This window comes from Perca fluviatilis, chromosome 6 (genome assembly GCF_010015445.1).
Source record: "Perca fluviatilis chromosome 6, GENO_Pfluv_1.0, whole genome shotgun sequence".
NCBI lineage: Eukaryota > Metazoa > Chordata > Actinopteri > Perciformes > Percidae > Perca > Perca fluviatilis.
Genome location: NC_053117.1, coordinates 14,459,514 through 14,484,316, shown reverse-complemented (window position 1 = coordinate 14,484,316; position 24,803 = coordinate 14,459,514). Strand labels below are relative to the sequence as shown.

The following is a 24,803-nucleotide window of genomic DNA, read 5'->3' as shown; positions in this document are numbered from 1 at the left end:
CCAATCCTATCTGTATTTGTGAGAAGTGGCGCTGTCCTGAGTTGAAAGCGTATTTTCGCGCTTTATTATCGAGTTAATAGGGGGTGTTTGTGTACGCGCGTCCGGTTTCCTAACGTTCTGAAATGCAAACAATTTTTGACTCCTTTTTTTTTTTTGAGGGGGCGTGCCGGTGAGCACCCACTTTGGAAAACATAAATCCGCGCCTATGCAGACACACACACACACACACACACACACACACATACACGGCCAGAGCGCAGCAGGCAGATGCGGGAGACTTGTTTAAATTATGACATAGGCTATATACATTAGATTTGGTATTTAGCTCATACTTTTTTGTTGGTGTATTTGTTTTCTGATTTATTAGAAGTTGAGTTTCAGTCTGTATGATAAATGAACAGTTGTACATAAAGTGGTAACATGCTATGACATGTTATGTAGACTAAAGGGGAGACACCAACCTTTATAATTTGAATTGCTAATTTCCATCTGTTGTCCCTAGGCATTTACAGTGCACTACAATAATATATAAATGATAATTCCACATAACACTAATAGGGACACCTAGGACACGCCAGTGCATAGGCCTACTTCTTTTTATAATTTAAACTGACATAAACTAATACACTAGTCGGATCGTGTTCCACTCTTTTGAATAAGTAAGTTGGGTGTTAGAGCTAAACCATAAACAATAAAATTAAAGCTAATTATATATTAATTAATAATAAATAATTTAAACAATTCTCCTGAAGAGAAACGGAGTCTCTCCGCGCGCGCGCTGTGTGTGTGTGTGTGTGTGTGTGTGTGTGTGTGTGTGTGTGTGTGTGTGTGTGTGTGTGTGTGTGTGTGTAGGCGCCGATTTATGTTTTCCCCCGTGGGTGCTCACGTGCGCACGCCCTTCAAAAAAAAAAAAGGTTTGCATTTCAGAATTTAAATAGGCTTTCAACTCAGGACAACGCCACTTCTCACAAATACAGATAGGATTGGAGATGAGAAGTTTAACTGACAACCGATCAGCTTCGTGGGAAATTAAGAATCAATGCCACCAACGCTCCACTCAGCGCCAACTGCAATGTTTAACTTTAAATGAATGTAGCCTACTGGCAGTCTGGCACAAGTAGGGTGCTCAGTATTTTATTATTATGTATCTGTGTGTGTGTGTGTTTTTTGTGTGTGTGTGTGTGTGTGTGTGTGTGTGTGTGTGTGTGTGTGTGTGTGTGTGTGTGTGTGTGTGTGTGTGACGGCCGGCCAGCGAGGTTGTTAAGCCTGCAAGCGCTTGTGGAGTTTAACTCCGAAAATGCAGCTAACCACAGGTTACTCTTAAAATGGACATGTGTTGTGATACTTAAACAAATAATCCATCAACGGCGAAATAAAAGCCTCTTATTTACGAGAGCGGTCTGAGAGACCTCCATCTTAGAGCGGGGACTCTGAGCGACGAGCTAGCGCCCCGGCAGGCGCTAGCTGGCTGTCGCGTCACTTTATGGAGCTCCTCAATTCCGAAAACTTTGAAACAAATTGTCAATTCGGCAACGATTTTCGCAAGACTGCCTATATTCGAAATCTAAAGAGTTCATTTCTCGCCTAAAACGTATTCAGAAGTGAATTTAGTGATGAATAAAATGGCGAAAATTGTTAAAATTGTCCTGTTGTTGGTCTGTCTATGTACCTGCAAAGCCAATGGTTGAGGCACATGTGCATCACTTAAAAGTGTCCCCTGGAAACACTTCCGTTGTGGTGTGGGCTATTTGCATGTGTTGTCTTATTAGTGCGTGTTGTCTTATTAGTGCGTGTTGTCTTATTTAGCGTGTTGTCTTGTGATTAGTGCGTGTTGTCTTATGAAGTGCGTGTTGTCTTATTAGTGCGTGTTGTCTTATTAGTGCGTAGTTGTCTTATTAGTGCGTGTTGTCTTATTAGTGCGTGTTGTCTTATTTGCGTGTTGTCTTATTTACGCGTGTTGTTGTCTTATTAGGGGTGTTGTCTTATTAGTGCGTGTTGTCTTATTAGTGCGTGTTGTTGTCTTATTATTTGCGTGTTGTCTTATTTGCACGTGTTGTCTTATTAGTGCGTGTTGTCTTATTTGCACGTGTTGTCTTATTTGCACGTGTTGTCTTATTAGTGCGTGCTGTGGTTTATTTGCACGTGTTGTCTTATTGTTGCGTGCTGTGGCCTCTCAGGGCCACCGTAGAGAGCAGTTGAAATCCAGCATATTAGGGCTGAAGGAAGGTTGTCTTATGCTGAGGCAGCTAAGAGAGTTCCAGCTGAGCCAAATTTAGTGAGACAGACAGCAAGAGCTGCTAAAACCTCAGTTGTTGATGAGGAATTCCTGATTGTTACGAAGAAAGAATTTCTGTGCTTTATTGCGGAAGTTATTAATTGTACGTCGCAAGCAAGACACAGGTCTGAGAAGACCGCTATTGTGGTTAAAAGTGCCAATAGGTATCTGGGTATCAAAGACATTACGTGGGAGAGCATTTATGAAGAACTCCAGAACAGAGATAAATCTGAGAAACCAACATCCTTATCACAGCCTGTCTCACAGTTGCCTACGTTGATTTTACAAGCTAAGACTTTAAAGGAAGAAAAGGAAGGGAAGGAGGGAAAAGACAAGAAAAAGAAAAGGAGAAAAAAAAAAAACATTTATTTTCTACAGTGGAATGCTAGAAGTTTGGTGGCAAATGGGCAAGAGCTCAAGAGGTTTATCTCCGAACTAGAGATTAAACCTGAGATTATTTGCATTGTTGAGACATGGCTGAAACCTCATCTAAATTTTGTTTTAAATGGATATGTGTGTGAAAGAAGTGATAGGAGTGATAGTAGTGGGGGTGGATGTGCTACTTTTATTAAGGTGGGGGTTCCCTACAGAGTTTTAGGTAAGGGTGTAGGCTTAGGCCCCGTCCACACGTACCAAAACGATCTTTTTTTTACCCGTCTTCCCTGGATTCGTTTCAAGAAAAGTTGCGTCCAAACGAATCCACTTGTAAATGACTCAACACGCTACTTCATATTCCAGGCCTATAGGCGGCGCTGTTTCTGCTACAGAAATTCACCAAAAACGGAGAAGAAGAGCATAGTCATTTCCACTTCCTATCATAACATGACTAGATTATAACGTTCTCTTAATACATCCGTGGACTATAATCACTTTCACCACTGCTCATTTTATAAAGGCTGCCGCAAGAAAACGTGTCTTTGTTTACATTGTATAATGTGCTGTTGGATTGCCTTTTATTTTGCATGATTGCAGCGCGCTAGTAGCGAGCTAACTTTAGCGCGCTAACGTTAGCTAGTGATGGGCGAACGAAGCCGTGTGAAGCTTCTGAAGCTTCTTCCTGATTGTATTGCAAAATGATCCGAAGCATCAAAGCATCGAAGACAACACGGTGACATCCGGTGGTCAGCAGAAATGACAGCGGCTATGAACTCGACACAGCCAAACAAAGCTTATAATATGAACATAGGAGAGACAGAATGGACACATGCATATGGCATGACATGACTGAACTTGAATTAAATGACATGAACATGACGGAATTAAAAATATAAAGCCTATGTTTGAATATAACATAATATAATAATATAAACTACTAGGATTTGAATGTAAGTATGTTTAATTAGGCTAAATATGGATTCAATATACTGCAGCAACAATGCCACCTTCTATACGTAAAATTATGTACAGGTGTATGTAAGTAGGCTAATTTCCATTAATAGGCTAATCAAATAAATTGCAAGCCACACTCATAAATCCCGCGATGTTCCAGTGAAGTCTAACGGGCCATTGGTAAGCACGTATCGACATGAATCCAGCAAACCCATCCAGAGTTTCAGTGACGTTCGAAGCTTCGAACGTCATCAGTCACGTGCTTATTTCAATTTGATACAAGCTCCAACACACTGTTTCGAACCAGTGTGCTTTGCGGAAGTGATACAAGCTTCGGTGCCTTGGTGTCAAATGTCCCATCACTAACGTTAGCTAGCTCTAACATCGGCAGTCAAACAAACATCAATGATCCATGAATGACGTTGGCTACATAACGTTAGCAATATATCTTGTGTAGAATCCAGAGGGAAGGGTCAGGGAGCAGAGACACAGTATTTAGATGAAGTGAGCTGGTTTGACCATGGAGATGGGATGTGCTGGCTTAGCTTTAACGCAGTTGTGTGCGTCAGCGGCCGTGGGAGAGGGTGTAAAAGAGGGGTGTGGCGATGACATCATCGATACGGATCCGTATTCACCATCCATACGAAGCCAAACGAGAGCCGTTTTCGGATTTTTTCACCCTGAGACCAGGTTTCAAAAAAGTGCGTTTTCAGGCAGTGCGTTTGCAGGATTCGTCTGGACGGTCGGCCCAAACGATGCAAAACGTGCGTTTGCACAAAAAAACGTTTCCGTGTGGATGGCCCCTTAGAGTATTTAGTTACTGAGGTTTGGTGTGACAATGGTAGTTTAAATATTGTAAATTTTTATAATCCCTGTAAAAGACTTGATATTGATGCACTGGAGCTGGTTGAAGGGCAAGAAAGTGGCAACGTAATTTGGTTAGGAGATTTTAATGCACATAGTTCTTTGTGGGGAGGGGATAGAATGGATCATAATGGTTTGGTTTTAGAAGAACTTATGGATAGGAAAGGGTTGGTTTGTTTAAATGATGGGTCACCTACTCGTATTGGAGTGAGAGTACAGTCTGTATTGGATCTGACTTTAGTTTCTCAGTCCCTTGCAGATCAAATAATATGGGAAGTTTATAGTGAGACAACGATTGGAAGTGACCATTATCCAATTTTATGTAGGATGGGTAATAGGAGCTGCAATGTGAACCAGAGTTTCTCTGAAAGATGGAATTTTAATAAAGCTGATTGGATAATGTTTACAGTTTTAAGTGATAGGAATATGGGTCAGGTTGAGGTGATGGATGATGTGGATGAATTTGCAGAAAATGTTAGTGTAGCTATGGTGGAAGCTGCAAGAGCTTCTATTGCCGAGTCGAGGCCGGGAATGCAACGAGGAGTTGGTACCATGGTGGACAAGTGACTGCACGCAAGCAATAAACACTAGAAATAAAGTATTTAAAGAGTTTAAAAATAGTTTAAGCTTTCAAAAGTATATGGAATATAAAAGAGAGCAGGCTAAGGTGAGAAAAGTAATTAGGAAAGTAAAAAAGAATTACTGGATAAAATATTGTAACACTATAGGACGACAAACCTCCGTAAATGATGTGTGGAGAGTTGTTAAAAAAATGAGTGGGGTGCGGCAATCTTGGAGTTATCCAGTCCTTAAGAACGGTGAGACTATGGCAGTGAAGGATGGAGATAAAGCAGCGTTAATGGTCAAAGATATAGCTAATGTTCATAGTAGTTTTAACTTAACTGAAGATGAAAGACATAAAAGAGAGGCAACAAAAAGACAGTACCAATATCTTTTAGAAAATGTAGAGGATCGAGATGATAGCTTGAATGCAAGTTTTTCACTAGGTGAACTAAAGAAGGCTGTGAGTAAGGCGAAGGTAACAGCTACGGGAAAAGATCGAATAAGTTATGCAATGTTGAAGCATCTACGGCGAAGCTCTTCATACTGTATTGGAGTTATTCAATAAGGTATGGGAACAAGGGAAAATTCCAAAGAGCTGGAAGATGGCTGTTATTATTCCAATTAGAAAGCCAGGGAAAGATCCTACTGTGGCTTCTAGCTATATACCAATTGCTTTGTCATCCCACCTAGGTAAGATAATGGAGAGAATGATTGTGGAGAGACTGACTTTTTCTGTTGAGTCTCGAAATCTGATAACGTCGTTCCAAAGCGGCTTCAGGAAAGGAAGGCCAATTATGGATCCAGTTATTAAATTGGAGAGTGATATAAGAAAGGCCCAAGTGTGTAAAGAAGTAGTAGCTGCTATATTTTTTGATATGGAAAAAGCATATGATATGCTTTGGAAGGATGGTGTGTTAATTAAAATCCGAAGGCTTGGAATAGCGAGGAAAATGTATTGCTGGATTAAGGATTTTTTAAGCAATAGGCAAATTCAGGTGAGGATAAACAGTAGCTTCTCTGATTGTGTTTTTGTGGAAAACGGTGTACCCCAAGGAAGTGTTATCTCACCAATTTTGTTCTCTATTATGATAAATGATATATATGATACGCTTGATTATGGTATAGGCAAATCATTGTTTGCAGATGACGGCGTTCTCTGGAAAAGGGGTAAAAATGTTCAATTCATTGTTAAAAATTTGCAAAAAGCTATCGACTGTGTAGAAGAATGGGCTGGGAAATGGGGATTCAGGTTCTCTGTTGAGAAAACCAAGGTAGTGTTTTTCTCGTTTAAAAAAATTGAAGAAAGGTTTACGTTGCAATTGTATGGTAGAGATTTAGAAAGAGTAAAATGTGTGAGATTTTTAGGTATGCTTTATGATTCTAAGCTTACCTGGCATAATCATATTGAAAAGGTAGTTAACAAGTGTAAAAAAGTCATTAATATAATTAGGTGCTTGTGCAATAAGGAGTGGGGAGCAGATATGACTTCAATGAAAAGATTATATGTGGGATTAATTAGATCTATTGTTGATTTCGGGTGTGTGGCTTATGGGTCTGCTGCAAAGTCTGAATTAAAGAAGCTTGATGTTATTCAGGGTTCAGCCCTTCGGATATGTTCAGGAGCAATGAAAACCTCCCCTATATCAGCGCTTCAGGTTGAAGTAGGGGAAATGCCATTTGGGTTGAGACGACTGCAAATGTCACTGTCATATTTTGTTCATCTAAAAGGACATATGGAAGACCATCCAACTAAAAGTGTCCTCATTTCAACATGGGAGCAGGCAAAAAGTAAAAGAGAGACGTTTAGTGCAAGTATACATGAAAAGGTAAAGCAAGCGGCTGTAGAACATTTCGAATTTGGTCCATCAGTAGTCTATCCACCGCACCCGCCGTGGCTGTTACCGGTTCCAGATGCTGATATAACTTTGCATGAAAAGATAAAAAATTATAAGGGGGATAGTGGACAAATGGCTATGAGGTATGTGGATAACTATTATGGGTATGTGCAAATTTTTACTGATGGGTCAAAGCAACCAGATACAGGGAAAGTGGCAATTGCATATGTGATACCAGAGTTTGATATTAAGTTTTCTGCAAGAGTTTCGGATCATTTATCAGTGTTTTAAGCAGAGTTGATAGCTATTGTGATGGCATTGCAGTGGGTAGAGCAAAGTAAACCGATAAGAGTAGCCATATGCTCAGACTCGTTGTCAGCCTTAGAAAATTTTAAATCAGGTAACTCATGTGAAAGGTCTGATATTGTGTGTGAGATATTGATGTTGTTGCATAGTATTCAAAATGGGGGGACGCATGTAAAGTTTGTTTGGGTTCCGGCTCATGTAGGTATGGTTGGTAATGAGTTGGCAGACAAGTTTGAAAGCGACAAATATATCTATTCAATGTAAAATATCAAAATCAGAGGCTAAGTCAATGATTAAAAAACATGTTAAAAAGTTGTGGCAAGATAAATGGGACAGGGAAGATAAAGGGAGGGATTTACATTGTAAATCCTGAGGTGGGTATGGGTCGTTTAGTATTAAGGTGTCGAAAAGAAGAGGGAATTTATACAAGAATGAGAATAGGGCATACCAGACTAAACAAAACATTACAGTTAATAGGAAAACATAATACAGGAAATTGCAAGATATGTAATGTGCCAGAGACAGTGGAACACGTCTTTATGATGTGTAGGAAATTTAATAGAGAAAGGGTTTTTATGAAAAGTAAAGTAGGGGGCGAAATTTAATAGAGAAAGGGTTTTTATGAAAAGTAAATAGAGGGCAGTGGGGAAAGTTTTATTCTTAGAGAGCTTTTGTCTAAGGGCTCTGATCATAGAGTAATAAAGTATATGCTTGCATTTTTAAAGAACACTGGACTCATTGACAGAATATAGGGTTATTTCTATAAATGTTTTTTGTTTTGTTTTGTAGCTTGCAGGCTACAGTATTTTCAAGGATGTAAGCCACAGTGATGATCATGCACAATTTATCTGGAGGGTGGCGGTAGTGCGCTAAGTTAGTCCGCATCCGCCGTTAAACAATCAACTGAAGAAGAAGAAGACTATGGTGACTAACTGGGACGAGGAAGAGGGGGGTTTTTTTTACTGTCCGTGAATAGCACCAAGTGAAAGTCAATGTTTTATTTATATCTAGTGACAGTGATCATGTCGTTAGTTCAGATAAACTTATCTAGATCTAGAAAATACAAGGCATCATGCTAGATATGTGCTAACTTGCCAGTCCCACCTGTGAAATCCCCCGATGGTTGTAAACACAGATATGATTGATATCATGATTAGATATCTCATGTTTTGATGGTAGCCTACTAGCGCCAGTATCAACATATTTGCCTGGTGTTTATTACTTGGACGGGGATGCCGTTCAGCTTTTCACAAGTTTAGACAGCTAGCTAACGCTACGCCGACGTTTCGCTAACGTTAGCGCAACAGCGTTAGCCGAGCCGGCTAGGTAAATAATTAAAACTGCCTTCGGAGTTTCCTATATCTGCGTCCACGTTGTCAACCTAAGACCTGTGGCGTTAGTGCTCCTTTTCTACCATAACTTTATTGAATGAAGCGTTAAACTTCGGTCTTACGAGATTGTTAGTTACACACAAATCTAACTATAGTTAGCCTGTACGTATGCTAGCGGACATTAGCTAACGTTGCATAGCCAGCAAGCAGCTTCGGCGAGCTAACCTCGACAGCTAACACATCAATGTGTCTCCATTTCAAAACATCAATGCAGATTGACTGCTTTTAAGAGCAGAGGTTGATTGTGGGCAACATACTGTCGCGGTTAGCTCGCCGAAACTACTGCCGATTGCTGGCTGGCTACGCAACGTTAGCTAGGAGCGAAGCTTAATATTTCGTTCAATAAAAGTATGACACAAAAGGAGCACTAACGCCACATGTCTTGTGTTGACAACGTGGACGCAGCTCCGAAGGCAATTGTAATACAGGTGTTACACCGTAAGCTGTGACCCATCAGGAAGTGTGAGCGCAGAGGGCGCTGTTACACCGTAAGCTGTGACCCATCAGGAAGTGTGACCGCAGAGGGCGCTGTTGCACATCGTCTGCTCGTGTGTGCTAGACAATGGAGGGCGAAGAAGAGCGCATACGCAAACGGAGTAAACATTAATACATTACGTCCACGGATGCGAGCTGTATGATTATTCGCGATTTGTTATTGCTTCCTAAGGAGAAAAAGTAAACCGCTGTTTATCTGAAAGTAAATAAAATATAAGGTACATTTTCTCTGAAATTTATCTAAACGTATTTCTTTGTGACTGCATGCACATGCATGCACAATTACATTTGTAATAAGCACATTGGCTAAGTTGTCATAATGTGTGACCCTACTGTAACTGCTTAATAAAGGAGTCAAACTTCATAATATTTTCTGGTATTGTTATGTCATGTCTTCACACTAATCTGGACCAGTTTTCATATTTGGAGTCAACACAGGCGCCAGCATCGCAGGTCCCTATACCATATTGACAAGTAGCAGCTGTCAGAATGTGTGACCTCACTGTAACTGCTTAATTAAGGAGTCAAACTTCATAATATTTTCTGGTATTGTTATGTCATGTCTTCACACTAATCTGGACCCATGTTTTCTTATTTGGAGTCATCACAGAGCCAATATCTCAGAGGTCACCATATATGACAAGTAGCAGCCGTCTATGACCTCTGAGATACTGGCTCTGTGATGACTCCAAATAAGAAAATATGTGTCCAGAGTAGTGTGAAGACATGAGATAACAACCCCAAACAATATTTTGAAGTTTGACTCATTAATTCAGCAGTTACAGTGGGGTCACACATTCTGACGGCTGCTACTTGTCATATATGGTGACCTCTGAGATACTGGCTCTGTGATGACTCCAAATAAGAAAATATGTGTCCAGAGTAATGTGAAGACATGATATAACAACCCCAAACAATATTTTGAAGTTTGACTCATTAATTCAGCAGTTACAGTGGGGTCACACATTCTGACGGCTGCTACTTGTCATATATGGTGACCTCTGAGATACTGGCTCTGTGATGACTCCAAATAAGAAAATATGGGTCCAGATTAGTGTGAAGACATGATATAACTACCCCAAACAATATTTTTAAGTTTAACTCCTTTATTAAGCAGTTACAGTGGGGTCATACACTACAATACAATCATACAGCTCGCATCCGTGGACGTAATGTATTAATGTTTACTCCGTTTGCGTACGCGCTCTTCTTCGCCCTCCATTGTCTAGCACACACGAGCAGACGATGTGCAACAGCGCCCTCTGCGGTCACACTTCCTGATGGGTCACAGCTTACGGTGTAACACCTGTATTTAACTAGCTAGCTACTAGCTACTTACTAGTCTAAGCTAACGCTGTTGCGTTAGCAAACGTCGGCGTAGCGTTAGCTAGCTGTTTAAACTTGTGAAAAGCCGAACAGCATCCCCGTCCAAGCTGCCTTTCACTCCCTCACCCCAATATTATTATACACATACTAAAAACACATTGACTCGGTCTAGACCAAAAGCCATATTTTGCCAGAATAAATAGCAAAAAATTGCCGGTGCAACACGGATGTCTTCTACTTGATGATTTTATTTCTTAAGGTGCATAACAATGACGAAGATGTAACTATGCATCGAAACGTTAGTCATTGTTATGCACCTTAAGAAATAAAATCATCAAGTAGAAGAATTTTTTGCTATTTATTCTGTTGTGTCCTGCCTTGGTTGCACCGGATTGTTGTGGTCTGCAGAAGCGCAGAGAACTCCCCCTTTTTTCCATATTTTGCCAGATCAGTGGCAGAAACCGTGACCGGAACAGTGAAAAGCCAAAAGGGTCACAATTCGCACGGCGTTTTGAACGGCGTTTGTGGCGCCACCTGGCGGTTAATAAACGCCACTACACGTCTAATAAACGCCACCTGGCGGTTAATAAACGCCACCACGCGTGTGACGTCACCAGGCGTTTAATAAACGCCACCAGATGCTTATTAGACACCTGGTGGCGTTTTGATAATCAACTCCGCCCTGTGGCTTTCACAGCCAATAGATTTGAACTCTAATCACCCAATCAGTAAAGAAGGTCAGGCAACACTAATCAAGCACGCATCTCCTTTGCAGCTTGTTTAAGTAGCCCAAAGAAAATGCACAACTTTGTAGTATGTCACTTTATATTGCCAGACATCAGTAGGCACTGGGTGCTCATACTTTATTTAATTAATCAATCCAAATCATCCTCCCAAAAATGTAATAAAAAGTAGTGAGGAGCTATTTTCATTATTACCTGCTTAAATTTAATAAGCGCTGTCACACTAAAAACTGACTAAACGCTGTCACACTAACAACCTAATGGCATCACGTCTGCCTTTTATTGTACATTTTGTCTGGGTCTATTGTTAAAAGGGTTTCAGATATGGTGATATTTAACCAAGAGAGGGGTTAACATGAAGAGTAAGCAGATTTTCAAAAATAACGGTACTCTTAATTCAACTACTAGGAACCAAAGAGTAGCTTACCAGAAAATCTGACAACTCTGAAAATCTTGACAAAAAGGATTAATAGTTTCTGTAAAGGGCATGCAGCAATCAAACCTAAATATTATAAATCTTATTTAATTACTAGAAAAAAAGCTAGTTTGGGACAATTTGAGAATGTCTTGCATACAGTCAGTTAAATAAGAATTAGTTATATCTCAATAAAAACTAAATTAAAATTATAATGGCAGCATAGGGCACTATCACCATTTATTTTAATTCCAGTAACCGCAATTGACCTGAAGATGGCTAGATATATTAATTCTTTCCTCTACTTTCATATCTTTATGCAAAAAACACCCACCAGCACTCTATATAAAGCAACTAAATTAAACATACATGTTATACTTCATTTGACCTTTCAGGAGACTTACCTTGACACAGGAACAGCAGGTGTCAGATCCCTCAACACATTCAAATACTATGGTTTATGATCTTGAGTCAATTGGACATTAAGTTGTAATGATAAATCATTATAAGCATTTTAATTTATTTTTATTCCATGCATTACTAAAAATGTAAAGCTGAAAAATGTACTGACAAACACAAAAGCATGACAGATATAAAACATGACATTTATTAAATAACATCAAAAATTCAGCAGCACTAGGGTGCAAGTAGTCCTTTGTGCATAGTTTCTGGTATATATTTATAAGGACCACGTGACATCACATTGCTTTGCTGTCACCATTTTTGTGTCTGGTCAAAGCTAGGGGACCTACGTCATATCAACCACAACAGCTAGAGGAGACGGATACGTGATACACACAAGAGAATACGCGGAACAAATAGTTTTTGTCCGTAATGTTAACCAGCCATCAGCCCTTAACAAACAACTTGCTAGTTAACCTTACTTGCGTGATCAATCTATACTTAACCACCACAAAAATAACACTGTTGATAATTGATGACTTGCATGTCCTGTTATCACATACTCTACATTTGTTTTTCTTCAACTGCCATATCTTGGTGTCATTTACCTCTCCTGCAACAGCGTACTGATGGGCATCTGTACTCATGAGATACTCCAGTGTATGAAGATGTATTACGTACAAGTTAAATGTGCCAGGAAAAGTAAGTAAGCAATTTCTATATACATTTTAGAGTATCGTTCAATATGTTTGATGTAGAGATGGAAACAAATGTGCAAGGTCCAGTGGAGGTGAGTTAAGCAGGAATGGTTCAGGAGGTTCTTTTATTGACTGCCATGCAGGGCTGCGATGGAGAGCTGACAGTCAAGTGACACCTTTCAAAACAATGGATGACCCCGCAGCCTCCCTGGGAAAAGTTGAACTGGATCAGCACTGTTTCGGAGAATGTGATCTCCCTTACAGGAAGTTGTAGATGGAGCGGATGAGGGGAGTCACTAGGGTACAGAGAGAAGATGACATTAGTGGAAGTGACAGACATTCAAAGTTCACTTCCGTACAAGCAACACAAAATATTGGTTATTCCATCCACTCAAACTTAGAAAATAGAGAAATCCCTGTTCTTTTGTTTCTGTTTCTGTCTGTATGGAGTATATAGTGGAGGACAGATCCCTGTGCCCCAGAGTACCTGTGACTGGCTGACTTTGAAACAAAGATAAATGAGCATACGTGAAGAAAAATTATCTGTGCGTTTGTTTTCTTTGATCCTGTCACTGCCGTGCAGTCAATACACTGTCTAACATTTGGCGCTGTGTGGGCAACTTTCCATTATATCTTTCATAATTAAAACAATGCTCGGCTGGAAGTTTTCATTCTTTGATTTTCTTTACTACCTATTTTGTGTAAACAGCTGGTAGCGCATTTGCTGCTCGTGTTACAACCCAACGTGGAGACTGCAGTGCACACCTTTTTCTTAACTTAAGTCACACATTGTTTTGCAGTTATGTAATTGCACAGAGTGACGTCATAGTGGAATATCGTGCAGCCCTATTATATACAGTATACTATTTTGTGTCCACCTGTTTTATGCAGAGGACACTTATCTCTCCCCTGGTGATTGCATGCCAGACCAGAACTGCAAACTGGACTTTTGTTTTGAATCTCATTTCCGACACACCTGCTCATGATAATGCAAGTTAACAACATCCCACTGCAGGGTCATTAAAAAAACGTCCCTGGCTGCATTTGCTGTATATTTAGGATCATCCTCCTCCTGCATTGTCCTAACATTGGTAAGACTCCTTGGAAAAAAAGGCTCTACATTGGCTTCACTGTTCACCCAGTATGTATTTCAACACACTAACACTATTGAAACCGAGTCAGAACTTGGTTTTAGTCAGTTTGAGTTTATGTTTCATTCCAAATCATATATGCCATTCATAACAACCTAAATGTGTCACTGTCTGAGTGATGGACTCTACTCTCTAATGTTACTTACCAGCTGTTAGTTCCCCCTGGCTGTCCACAGGTTATTAGTGCAGTAATAGGGTGAGTTTATACATGGTGGACCCACCAGTCAAATAGGGACACACTACATTTATTATATTTGTAACACCTGTCTCATGTAGCTATATGTGTTTTTTGTCTTTACTGGTACTAACTAATGCTTGTTAGCAATCTATGTTTCTCAATATTATTAAAATAACTGGCGGTGCCTCCAATATGAATTAGGTAAGTTTTGTGTTAACCTTGATTACTCTTTTAAATTGTAACTCAGAACAAAACCTCATGTACAAAATCTAAGACCCAAAAATGATACTTTAAATACTATAAACCCAGATATTGGAATCTATTTAGTTAAAGAACAAAAATAATAAACATGTATGGTGTATTAGAAACATTAACACAAGTGACGCCAGTATAAATTACTCCCTATTTTTTATGACACCCAAAATAATATGTTACGTCAATACAGCTATCAGAGTATACTATAAATTGTTACCTCTGCTTAGGTTTCAATAAAATAAATGCAGAAATCATTTTGACATGTAAACCTGAATAGTTATCTGTGGGCCCACACTCACACATTCATACTCAGCAATCAAAATATACTCAGTACTCACGAATCCCAGCCAAGGGGATATATGAAAAAGGCCAACTTGGCGATGGCAGCAGGCAGAGCACCGGGTAAACCACAGCAGGAAGATCAGCAGAACAGAAACCAGCAGCGACAGTCTACATCACACCAGCAGGATGGAAGATCGCTCTCTGTGTGGTCCAAAGGAGTTTCCCCGATCCTCTCTCTTTTACACTCACAGATGTCCGTCTCCTGAATCAAATAAATTAACTGAGCAAGCAGGTCCATCAACTATTTCACGGCGAATTATCGGTAGCTTGTCTCAATTATTTCACATGCAAAGTTAACAGTAGGCTACGAAAACAATGCTAATGGCAATTGTGATATCGCTAACTGCTATTCACAGTTAGTGACACAATAGATACTACAACACTTAATTACAGCATATATAATCATGCACATGTATATTTACCTCTTGTCGATTCCAATACGCCAAAACACAGCAGAACTGGTTGTCAGCCTCAGTAATGGATAACAATGTCCTTCTACAACCTACTAAACCTCACAAAGTCCGTTCACTTAGCGTCTCTGTCTCTCTGACTAGATCTCTGCAGGTTACAGCTAAGCCCCGCCCCTCTACCTGGGATTGTAATTACATTGGCTGAATCTAAATCAAGTGACTGCTAGGCTACTTCAAAAACTTAAATGGAGCTGGTAAAAATAAACATTTTCAAAACCGCACTCAGAACAACCAAAAACTACCAAACGGGAACGTTGTGTGGAGGTAACAGTGCAACCACAGAAGAACGTTCCCGTTGGTTGGTTCCCCTAACGTTTAGGGAACGTTATAACCATGAGGGAACGTTCCCTAAACGTTAGTTTTTGGTTTGGTTCGAACTAACCTTTAGAGAACCAAAAACTAACGTTCCCCAACGTTCCCTAAACGTTCTGTGTTAGTGGGGATAGGTCATGACCTTCCAACAAAAGTACAGAAAGACGATGATTGACATATTAGGCTGCTATCAAGTTAAACTGTGTGTCAGATTACCCTTACACGTGCTGAATCATGTACACTTCACTCAAACTACAGTCAACTGCATCAACTTCAAACTCTGATCTTTTAAAAACTGTAAATGTAACTCTTACCTTTTAAACGTGTTATTAATGTTAACCATTTTAACATATGGCATTAACTTATATTTTCTTCACTATATTTATATATTTGTATTGCATTAAAATAATTTCAATAAATATCTAAATGAAATTTATCCAGGGCTACATATTATTTAGAACACTTCTTTACTTTGCGTCTGTATGCACAAACACTTTGATGGTAATATACATATTGTGAACACAAAAACCACACTAAAGCAAGTCAAAACGCCTCTACTCCTTTATGACTGAAGAGGCACCAGTTAACTAACTTTGTAGAAAGTTCACACAGACTTGGAGCAAAATATCCAGAAGAGCTGCAAAACAAGTACCCTAATAATAATAATAATAAAAAAAAACGATAGTGTAGCACTGTAGTCACTCACTGACAGAAAGGGCCCAGAGTCTAGGTTTGAAGGAGATCTAGAACTAGCACTCAGGAATAACAGACCAAGGGGTGAATTTGAACTTATTTAAGAAGACAATAAGTAGTCCATGGTGGCTCCACTGTTTCGTGAAGGCATTCAAGTCCCTGTTGATCCTTGGTAAATATACATAGTGCAGTGCCCAAGGATGCATTTCATTATCAGGGTTCACTATACCCTCTCTCTCAAGAAAACTGAAGAGGTTATGGTAAACATTGATTACTCCTGCATCATGGAGTATCCTGAACATCACTTTCTGCAACGGAAACAGCTCCCAAAACAAGCCCAAAAAGTCATGCAGAGTGTGGTTTGTCCCACTTAACCTACAAGCGGTGATGCCCTAACCTTTCAAAGGGATATGAGGAGTGTGACAAGATACTCAGCTCACAAGATGAGACACAAGATTGGGGTTCAAGAAAACTTGAATGATGAAATATGACTGCAAAAAAATCTTTTATTCAATGGAAAGTCACCAAATGAAAAATGTGCACTGTGAAAAGTTTTACCACACACTCAAATGTCTTCTCTTATGTCTATAACTAACCTCTAAAGATCCTAATAACTGCTGCATCCCTCTCTCCTACCAAACCTGTCCCTACCACCTATTAATCAAAAAAATATTTTCTTACATGGCACTGTAAAATTAATTTGCATCTTATTCTTTTTAGGCCGTTTTATTTTCATGACCATTTGCTCTATAATGTTTTATCTGAAGCACTTATATTGCCTTGTTCCTGAAAGGTGCTCTAGAAATAAAGGTGCCTTAACCTTCCACCTCCAGCCTGTCACCAGAACGCTTTTGTCTTGTGCCTAGATCATAGAGAACACTGTGGTCCCTGTCTGTCTAGGAAGTGACATTGACTGCCATGTCATCTAGCCATTAAGTTATATTGCAGCAAACGCTGTCTGCGTTTTTGAAAACTGTAGCCACACTTGTGTGTGCTTTACTGGCATTGCAGTGTTAAACTGCAAAGGCGAGGTATCTTTTGCTCCGTCTGCAGTGCACCTCCTGCATGTGTGTGTGTGTGTATGTGTGTATGTGTGTGTGTGTGTGTGTGTGTGTGTGTGTGTGTGTGTATTTTAAATTAATGTTTGGTTTGGTACCAAATTGATGTGTTTACATTGTCTAATACTAGTTATTGTCTTCTTAAATAAGTTCAAATTCACCCCTTGGTCTGTTATTCCTGAGTCCTAGTTCTAGATCTCCTTCAAACCTACTCTGGGACTAGCAGCTGCTGGCAGTGAGGAACTACAGTGCTACACTAACTTGTTTATTTATTTTTTATTAGGCTACTAGTTTTGCAGCTCTTCTGGATATTTTGCTCCTAGTCTGTGTGAACTTTCTACAAAGTTAGTTAACTGTTCCCTGATCAGTCATATATGTAAGGAGTAGAGGCATTTTGACTTGCTTTAGTGTGGTTTTTGTGTTCACAATATGTATATTACCATCAAAGTGTTTGTGCATACAGACTGCAAAGTAAAGAAGTGTTCTAAATAATATGTAGCCCTGGCTACATTTCATTTAGATATTTATTGAAATTATTTTAATGCAATACAAATATACAAATATGGGGAAGAAAATATAAGTTAATGCCATATGTTAAAATGGTTAACATGAATAAAACGTTTTAAAGGTAAGAGTTACATTTACAGTTTTTAAAAGATCAGTTTGAAGTTGATGCAGTTGATTGTAGTTTGAGTGAAGTGTACATGATTCAGCACGTGTAAGGGTAATCTGACACACAGCTTATCTTGATAGCAGCCTAATATGTCAATCATCGTCTTTCTATACTTCTGTTGGAAGGTCATGACCTATCAGCCAATGTAATTACAATCCCAGGTAGAGGGGCGGGGCTTAGTGGTAACATGCAGAGATTCCCGTTTTGAGAGATACAGTCAGAGAGAGAGACGGACTTTGTGAGGTTTAGTAGGTTGTAGAAGGACATTGTTATCCATTACTGAGGCTGACAACCAGTTCTGCTGTGTTTTGGCGTATTGGAATCGACAAGAGGTAAATATACATGTGCATGTGTGTGATTATATATGCTGTAATTAAGTGGTGTAGCTAGTCCCAGATAGCAAACAGTCATTGAAACTATGTTAAATCAACATTGCGTTGTCAACATTAAGTCATTGAAACAACATCAAATTCTGATGTTGATTCAACATCATTTTGCACCCTGTTTTAATATTGAAACAACGTTGAAATCCTGTCCATAGATCAACGGAATTTCAATGGTATTTCAATGATCAGGAATATTGAAACAATGTTGAAATTTCAACTGAACTAAGGATCAACGTGATTTCAATGAAATTTCAATCATTATTAAGCCATAGAAAAGTATTGCTAGGCATACGAAAATGTAATGCCCTAAATTAAATAGCCTATAATGAATATCCTGCTTTATCTACAGCCAGGATGTTAAAAAGTGATGGAACATTTGAAAGCTTGTATACCTATAGCCTAGCCTAAAAACACTGACCACACCACACTGTTTAAGGTAAAAACAAATTCATTTTATTAGCCTCTTATTTCATTATTTGTCCTCTTTAGCATAGTTACAGTTCATGGTCCTCTGACGTCTGACTGATTGTCGTCCAGTCCATCCTGCCCGGTCTGATACATAGCGCAGGAACTGTTGCACGGCCTGGGCAAAAGTAAATTGGGTGACGCTGGCTGTCCCCATCTGCTGTGTAAGAGCATCTAAAACAGAAAATACAAGCACAATGCAAAAAAATTAGCCTTTAAGTTAAACAGAACACCCACATATACACACTTGGAAACAAATTCACTAGTCCTACTATTTTTCAATGATCGGATATAAGGCAATTTGTCCAGTGTTGTAGGCTAGCCTATCATGTTTTCCCTACATTCAAATCACTTTTCAAAATTGAAGGTTACCTTTTTACTTGCTTCAGTCCCTCTGGCAGGTGATCTCTTTTCTTCCCTCTCCGCCTGGCATTTTCCTCTCTACAAACACATTACAACACAATTAGAGCAACAAATACTGTCACATCCTTGCCAAACATCAGTTCAAAATGGATATTTAGGCTAAGGCTAGCGCTAGCTAACGTTAGCTAGCATTAGTTAACATGACCGAATTCTAAAAGTTGTCCTCAGCAAAACCCAAAAGCTATAATGCAACTACAAATGGAAATTCAGTCATATCCAATAATTTCCTTGCCAAAACATTTCCAACTTCATCTGTACCATGTTCTAAGACTGTTACTGCTAGCTAACGCTAGCTAACAGCTGTTTTTAAAAGTTGTCTGATGCAGAATCCAAAAGCATGATGGACACTAACCATCATGTTAACGAGTAACAGTATTTGATTTAGTACAATTTTTTTTTTTTACAATTATTTATTAAATTTTAAAATTTTTTTTCCAATTTTTTTTTTTTTTTTTTTTTTTTTTATTATTTTTTTTTTCTCAAAAAAAAAAAATTTTTTTTTTTTTTTTTTTTTTTTTATAAAAATTAATTAATTTTTTTTTTTTTTTTTTTTTTTATCAATGCATTTTCAATCATATTTCCGGTCAACTATATATCAATGCATTTTCAATCATATTTCCCGGTCAACTATATATCAATGCATTTTCAATCATATATACCGGTCAACTATATATCAATGCATTTTCAATCATATTTCCCGGTCAACTATATATCAATGCATTTTCAATCATATTTCCCGGTCAACTATATATCAATGCATTTTCAATCATATTTCCCGGTCAACTATATTTCGATGGCTTTTCAACAACAGGTCGTTTCCCGGTCAACTCTAAATCAATGACTTTTCAACACATTGGCAATATCGCCTGGTAAACCAAATATCAATGCTTAATCAATCATAAAGATAACTACAGATCAATGTTGTTCCAATGTTGTTGCCATCAACATTAATAACGTCAGGTTTCATCGATATTGTAATGGTGATTCAACATTTATTTTGCATTGAAATTTCAATATCAACCATAATGATGATTCCGATGGAAAATCAATATTTATTCAATGTTGGGTTGCTGTCTGGGGTATCTATTGTGTCACTAACTGTGAATAGCAGTTAGCGATATCACAATTGCCATTAGCATTGCTTTCGTAGCCTACTGTTAGCTTTGCATGTGAAATAATTGAGACAAGCTACCGATAATTCGCCGTGAAATAGTTGATGGACCTGCTTGCTCAGTTAATTTATTTGATTCAGGAGACGGACATCTGTGAGTGTAAAAGAGAGAGGATCGGGGAAACTCCTTTGGACCACACAGAGAGCGATCTTCCATCCTGCTGGTGTGATGTAGACTGTCGCTGCTGGTTTCTGTTCTGCTGATCTTCCTGCTGTGGTTTACCCGGTGCTCTGCCTGCTGCCATCGCCAAGTTGGCCTTTTTCATATATCCCCTTGGCTGGGATTCGTGAGTACTGAGTATATTTTGTTTGTATTTTGATTGCTGAGTATGAATGTGTGAGTGTGGGCCCACAGATAACTATTCAGGTTTACATGTCAAAAGGATTTCTGCATTTATTTTATTGAAACCTAAGCAGAGGTAACAATTTATAGTATACTCTGATAGCTGTATTGACGTAACATATTATTTTGGGTGTCATAAAAAATAGGGAGTAATTTATACTGGCGTCACTTGTGTTAATGTTTCTAATACACCATACATGTTTATTATTTTTGTTCTTTAACTAAATAGATTCCAATATCTGGGTTTATAGTATTTAAAGTATCATTTTTGGGTCTTAGATTTTGTACATGAGGTTTTGTTCTGAGTTACAATTTAAAAGAGTAATCAAGGTTAACACAAAACTTACCTAATTCATATTGGAGGCACCGCCAGTTATTTTAATAATATTGAGAAACATAGATTGCTAACAAGCATTAGTTAGTACCAGTAAAGACAAAAAACACATATAGCTACATGAGACAGGTGTTACAAATATAATAAATGTAGTGTGTCCCTATTTGACTGGTGGGTCCACCATGTATAAACTCACCCTATTACTGCACTAATAACTAGAGATGTTCCGATACCGATACCAGTATCGGTATCGGCTCCGATACTGCCTAAAACGCTGGTATCGGTATCGGGAAGTACTGGAGTTTATGCACCGATCCGATACCACGTAATGAAGCCCTAAAGAAAATCTACGTTAAAGTAGTTTATTTATGTTCTTTTTCATTATAACTATAAAAGAAAGTTCTGGGGCATTCCTTGTTTGCGTTTGTTCATGTTTCACAAAGAGTTTAACCTGAGCCAGACCGACAACAAAGAAAGAAATCATATCACATCCATACAGAGATAGTAGTATACAGATGTTAAAACATAATGAAATATATGACTCACTGGTATCGGATCGGTACTCGGTATCGGCCGATACGCAAGTTCAGGTATCTGAATCGGTATCGGGAAGCAAAAAAGTGGTATCGGACCATCTCTACTAATAACCTGTGGACAGCCAGGGGGAACTAACAGCTGGTAAGTAACATTAGAGAGTAGAGTCCATCACTCAGACAGTGACACATTTAGGTTGTTATGAATGGCATATATGATTTGGAATGAAACATAAACTCAAACTGACTAAAACCAAGTTCTGACTCGGTTTCAATAGTGTTAGTGTGTTGAAATACATACTGGGTGAACAGTGAAGCTAATGTAGAGCCTTTTTTTCCAAGGAGTCTTACCAATGTTAGGACAATGCAGGAGGAGGATGATCCTAAATATACAGCAAATGCAGCCAGGGACGTTTTTTTAATGACCCTGCAGTGGGATGTTGTTAACTTGCATTATCATGAGCAGGTGTGTCGGAAATGAGATTCAAAACAAAAGTCCAGTTTGCAGTTCTGGTCTGGCATGCAATCACCAGGGGAGAGATAAGTGTCCTCTGCATAAAACAGGTGGACACAAAATAGTGTACTGTATATATTAGGGCTGCACGATTAATCTAATTGCGACGTCACTCTGTGCAATTACATAACTGCAAAACAATGTGTGACTTAAGTTAAGAAAAAGGTGTGCATTGCAGTCTCCACGTTGGGTTGTAACACGAGCAGCAAATGCGCTACCAGCTGTTTACACAAAATAGGTAGTAAAAGAAAATCAAAGAATGAAAACTTCCAGCCGAGCATTGTTTTAATTATGAAAGATATAATGGAAAGTTGCCCACACAGCGCCAAATGTTAGACAGTGTATTGACTGCACGGCAGTGACAGGATCAAAGAAAACAAACGCACAGATAATTTTTCTTCACGTATGATCATTTATCTTTGTTTCAAAGTCAGCCAGTCACAGGTACTCTGGGGCACAGGGATCTGTCCTCCACTATATACTCCATACAGACAGAAACAGAAACAAAAGAACAGGGATTTCTCTATTTTCTAAGTTTGAGTGGATGGAATAACCAATATTTTGTGTTGCTTGTACGGAAGTGAACTTTGAATGTCTGTCACTTCCACTAATGTCATCTTCTCTCTGTACCCTAGTGACTCCCCTCATCCGCTCCATCTACAACTTCCTGTAAGGGAGATCACATTCTCCGAAACAGTGCTGATCCAGTTCAACTTTTCCCGGGGAGGCTGCGGGGTCATCCATTGTTTTGAAAGGTGTCACTTGACTGTCAGCTCTCCATCGCAGCCCTGCATGGCAGTCAATAAAAGAACCTCCTGAACCATTCCTGCTTAACTCACCTCCACTGGACCTTGCACATTTGTTTCCATCTCTACATCAAACATATTGAACGATACTCTAAAATGTATATAGAAATTGCTTACTTACTTTTCCTGGCACATTTAACTTGTACGTAATACATCTTCATACACTGGAGTATCTCATGAGTACAGATGCCCATCAATACGCTGTTGCAGGAGAGGTAAATGACACCAAGATATGGCAGTTGAATAAAAACAAATGTAGAGTATGTGATAACAGGACATGCAAGTCATCAATTATCAACAGTGTTATTTTTGTGGTGGTTAAGTATAGATTGATCACACAAGTAAGGTTAACTAGCAAGTTGTTCGTTAAGGGCTGATGGCTGGTTAACATTACGGACAAAACCTATTTGTTCCTCGTATTCTCTTGTGTGTATCACGTATCCGTCTCCTCTAGCTGTTGTGGTTGATATGACATAGGTCCCCTAGCTTTGACCAGACACAAAAATGGTGACAGCAAAGCAATGTGATGTAACGTGGTCCTTATAAATATATACCAGAAACTATGCACAAAGGACTACTTGCACCCTAGTGCTGCTGAATTTTTGATGTTATTTAATAAATGTCATGTTTTATATCTGTCATGCTTTTGTGTTTGTCAGTACATTTTTTCAGCTTTACATTTTTAGTAATGCATGGAATAAAAATAAATTAAAATGCTTATAATGATTTATCATTACAACTTAATGTCCAATTGACTCAAGATCATAAACCATAGTATTTGAATGTGTTGAGGGATCTGACACCTGCTGTTCCTGTGTCAAGGTAAGTCTCCTGAAAGGTCAAATGAAGTATGACACGTATGTTTAATTTAGTTGCTTTATATAGAGTGCTGGTGGGTGTTTTTTGCATAAAGATATGAAAGTAGAGGAAAGAATTAATATATCTAGCCATCTTCAGGTCAATTGCGGTTACTGGAATTAAAATAAATGGTGATAGTGCCCTATGCTGCCATTATAATTTTAATTTAGTTTTTATTGAGATATAACTAATTCTTATTTAACTGACTGTATGCAAGACATTCTCAAATTGTCCCAAACTAGCTTTTTTCTAGTAATTAAATAAGATTTATAATATTTAGGTTTGATTGCTGCATGCCCTTTACAGAAACTATTAATCCTTTTTGTCAAGATTTTCAGAGTTGTCAGATTTTCTGGTAAGCTACTCTTTGGTTCCTAGTAGTTGAATTAAGAGTACCGTTATTTTTGAAAATCTGCTTACTCTTCATGTTAACCCCTCTCTTGGTTAAATATCACCATATCTGAAACCCTTTTAACAATAGACCCAGACAAAATGTACAATAAAAGGCAGACGTGATGCCATTAGGTTGTTAGTGTGACAGCGTTTAGTCAGTTTTTAGTGTGACAGCGCTTATTAAATTTAAGCAGGTAATAATGAAAATAGCTCCTCACTACTTTTTATTACATTTTTGGGAGGATGATTTGGATTGATTAATTAAATAAAGTATGAGCACCCAGTGCCTACTGATGTCTGGCAATATAAAGTGACATACTACAAAGTTGTGCATTTTCTTTGGGCTACTTAAACAAGCTGCAAAGGAGATGCGTGCTTGATTAGTGTTGCCTGACCTCCTTCTTTACTGATTGGGTGATTAGAGTTCAAATCTATTGGCTGTGAAAGCCACAGGGCGGAGTTGATTATCAAAACGCCACCAGGTGTCTAATAAGCATCTGGTGGCGTTTATTAACCGCCAGGTGGCGTTTATTAGACGTGTAGTGGCGTTTATTAGACGTGTAGTGGCATTTATTAACCGCCAGGTGGCGCCACAAACGCCGTTCAAAACGCCGTGCGAATTGTGACCCTTTTGGCTTTCCATATTCCATACTACTGGTCCATCAAGCGGCGAGACTGTGAACTACCTTATATACTGTCTATGTGAACTACCAGACACTCAGTCACTCAGTAGGCTAGGAACCTTCTATGCTGTATATACTGTCTATGGCGGTGTTTCTCAAATGGGGGTACACGTACCCCT

General features: G+C 38.8%; 3 long non-coding RNA genes across 3 annotated transcripts; 1 reads left to right on the top strand and 2 right to left on the bottom strand.

The window, feature by feature from the left end:
- Positions 1-12,127: 12,127 nt before the first annotated feature.
- LOC120561032 lies at positions 12,128-15,120 on the bottom strand. Its single transcript, XR_005639559.1, has 3 exons — positions 14,992-15,120; positions 14,566-14,771; positions 12,128-12,939 (listed from the first exon to the last, which is right to left on the bottom strand). It is a non-coding gene; the product is annotated as an uncharacterized LOC120561032 (long non-coding RNA).
- A 2,842-nt stretch (positions 15,121-17,962) lies between these two features.
- Positions 17,963-23,391, top strand: LOC120561033. Its single transcript, XR_005639560.1, has 3 exons — positions 17,963-18,107; positions 20,302-20,507; positions 22,580-23,391. It is a non-coding gene; the product is annotated as an uncharacterized LOC120561033 (long non-coding RNA).
- LOC120561034 lies at positions 18,592-19,314 on the bottom strand. The gene is made up of 2 exons (XR_005639561.1): positions 18,999-19,314; positions 18,592-18,800 (listed from the first exon to the last, which is right to left on the bottom strand). It is a non-coding gene; the product is annotated as an uncharacterized LOC120561034 (long non-coding RNA).
- Positions 23,392-24,803: the final 1,412 nt, after the last annotated feature.